Source organism: Hylobates moloch, unplaced genomic scaffold (assembly GCF_009828535.3).
Source record: "Hylobates moloch isolate HMO894 unplaced genomic scaffold, HMol_V3 SCAFFOLD_18, whole genome shotgun sequence".
In the NCBI taxonomy this organism is placed as follows: Eukaryota; Metazoa; Chordata; class Mammalia; order Primates; family Hylobatidae; genus Hylobates; species Hylobates moloch.
The window spans coordinates 22,355,727-22,359,465 of record NW_026652293.1 but is presented as its reverse complement, the minus strand read 5'-3'; positions in this window follow the sequence as shown (position 1 = coordinate 22,359,465).

Here is a 3,739-nt window from a genome sequence, read left to right as displayed (position 1 = left end):
CTATTCAACATAGTATTGGAAGTTCTGGCCAGAGCAATCAAGCAAGAGAAAGAAATAAATGGTATTCAAATAGGAAGAGAGGAAGTCATATTGTCTCTGTTTGCAGATGACATGATTGTATATTTAGAAAACCCCATCATCTCAGCCCAAAATCTCCTTAAGCTAATAAGCAACTTCAGCCAAGTCTCAGGATACAAAATCAATGTGCAAAAATCACAAGCATTCCTATATGCCAATAACAAACAGAGAGTCAAACCATGAGTGAATTCCCATTCACAATTGTTACCAAGAAAATAAAATACTTATGAATCCAACTTCCAAGGGATGTGAAGGACCTCTTCAAGGAGAACTACAAACCACTGCTCAAGGAAATAAGAGAGGACATAAACAAATGGAAAAACATTCCATGCTCATGGATAGGAAGAATCAATATTGTTAAAATGGCCATACTGCCCAAAGTAATTTATAAATTCAATGCTATTCCCATCAAGCTACCACTGACTTTCTTCACAGAATTGGAAAAAAACTACTTTAAACTTTATATAGAACCAAAAAAGAGCCCCTATAGCTAAGGCAATCCTGAACAAGAAGAGATACTGGTTTTCTAAGTGGCTGCACCATTTTATGTCCTTAGCTGAAGTGCAGGAGGACAACAATTTTTTCACATCCATTTACATCTTTAGTATGAAGAACTTAAAACAAGTCTGTTAAAGGTAACAGCAGTTACAATTGGCTAAGATGTAGGCAATATAAAAAGATGTAAAACAAGACATCAAAAAGTCAAAATGTGGGGAGAAGGAAATGGAGTTATAGTGTTTGTTTTTGTTCTTTCTTATTCTTGGCAATCAAAGAGATGTAAGTTGTTAACAGTTAAAAATAAGTGGTTAATATTACATTTTTGTAAGTCTAATTGTAACCACAAAACAAATAAAATATACTAAAAATAAATAGCAAGAAATCGAAACATCTACTAAAGAAAATCACTTAACCACAAAGGAAGACATTAAGAGAGAAAAAAGAAAAGAATCTGTGAAAACAAGAAAACAAGTAACAAAATGGAAGTAGTAAATCCTTATCTATCAATAATAACATCTAATGTCAATGGAATAAATTATTCAATTTAAAGATATTGAGTGGCTGAAAGAATTTTAAAAAGATACAACTATATGCTGACTATAAGACCCTTCACCTATAAATGCACACATAGATTGAAATTTGTAAGGATGAAAAAGTATATTTCACACTAATGTAAAGCCAAAAAAAAAAAAAAGACTAATAAGGCCATTATATAATGATAAAGTGGTCAACACTGCAGGAGGGTATAACAATTATAAACATATATACACCCAACACTGGATTACCTAAATATATACAATAAATATTAATAGGCCTAAAGGAAAAGATTAAATTCAATACAATAGGAAACCTCAACACCACAGTTTTAACACTGGACAGATCATCCAGGCTGTAAAGCAACAAAGAAACTTTGGAGTTAAACTGTACTCTAGACCAGATGGTCCCAACAGATATTCACAGATCATTTCCTTCTATCATACTGCTGACAAATACACAATTTTCTCATGAGCACATGAAGCACTCTCCAGAATGCACTGCATATCAGGACATAAAAGAAAAAAAAGTCAAAATCATATCAAGTATCTTTTCTGACCACAAGGGAATTAAACTGGAAATCAAAATAACAGGAGGAAAGTTGGAAAGTGTAAAAATACATGAAATTAAACAATGTGCTCCTTAACAACAAATGGGTCAATGAAGAATTTTATAAAGACCACAAACATTCCTAGAGACAAATAAAAATGGAAACATTACATATCAAAACCTAGGGATACAGCAAAAGCAGGTCTAAGAGGGAATTTTAGAACAATACATGTCTATATCCAAAAAGTAGAAAAATATCCAATAAACAACCTAGCATTATGTTTCAAGGAACTAGAAAAATAAGAACCAACTAAACTCAGGAATGAAATGGATGAAAAAGATCATAGCAGAAATCACAAAACAGATTTATAAAAATACAAAAGATCAACTAAAGAGAGTTGATTTTCAAAAATATAACAAAATTAACAAAACTTTAGCTAGACTCAGAAAAAAAATAGAGGAAACTCAAATAAGATCAAGATGAAAAATGAGACATTAAAACTGATACACAGACATGCAAAGGATCATGAGACTATTATAAACAACTATATGCCAAAAATTCAAAAATCTAGAGAGAATGGATGAATTCCTAGACACATGCAACCTAGCAAGATTGAATGATGAAGAAACAGAAAATTTAAACAGACCAGTAACAAGTGACATGACTAAAACAGTAACAAATGCCTCCCATCAAAGAAAAGCCCATGCTGTAATGGCTTCACTGCTGAATTCTACAAACATTTTCCGATGATTACCAGTTCTTCTCGAAGTGTTCACAGTAAAATTGAAGAAAATGGAATACTTCCAAACTTACTCTATAAGACCAGCATTAACCTGATACTAAAACTAGAAAAGTATACAACTAATAAAGAAAACTAAAGGGAATGTCCCTGATAAACACAGATGCAAAAATCCCTAACATTATATCAGCAATCTGAATTGATATTACATTAAAGTGGTCATTCATCATAATCAGTTGGGATTCATCCTAAGGATGCAAGGATAGTGGAACTTATGTAAATCAATAAACATAATAAATCACATTAACAGAAGCAAGGACAAAAACCATATGATCATTTTTTACAGTGCTGAAAAAAGATTCTATAAAATTCAACATATTTTCATAATCAAAGTCTCTACAAATCAGGTATAGAAAGAACATACTTCCATACAATACATACTATATATCAAGATGTATAGCTAACATCATACTGAACAGGGAAAAGTTGAAATATTTTCCCCTAACATCTGAATCTAGACAGGGGTACCCACTTTCTCTAGGTTTATTTAACATAGAACTGGAAGTGCTAGCTAGAACCAGGAGGACATTATGTTAAGTTAAACAAACCAAGCATAGGAAAACAAATATTATATGGTATCACTCATATGTGGAATCTAAAAGAGTTGTTCTCATAGAAGCAGAGAGTAGAATAATATTTCCCGGAGGCAGAGGTGGAGAGTGAGCAGATAGAGAGAGGTGAGTAAACATACACAAAGTTAGATTGAAAGAATAAGTTCTGGTGTTCTATTACATAGTAGGGTGCCTATAGCTAATAGTAATGTATCACATATTTCAAGATAGCTAGAAAAGAGCATCTTAAATGTTATCATCATAAAGAAATAATACATGTTTGTGGTGATGGATATGTTTAGTACTCTGATTTGATCATTACATATTGTGTATATATATTGCAACATCACCCATACTCAAAACATGTACAATTATGGGCCTATTATAAACAAAAGAAAAAATCAGTGACTACAAATGCGAGTTGAATTTTGCACTGCCAATTTCATTTCACTGATTACACGTGTATCGTTGAGCCAGTACTACAGTGTATTGATTACTATAACATTGAATAAGTTTTGAAACCTCTCAGTGTTTAACTTCTGTGCTGAAATTTATTGTTATAAATAATATACATTTCAATTATGAATTTTATTTTCCAGTATTTCTTATTTTAAAATAAAGTTTTAATCTCTTACATATATTTCTTAATTTCTTTGTTGACTATGTTTTGTTTCTATTGTTGAATTGTACTTTAACAAAGGCCTAATAAACATATGTACAATGTATGTT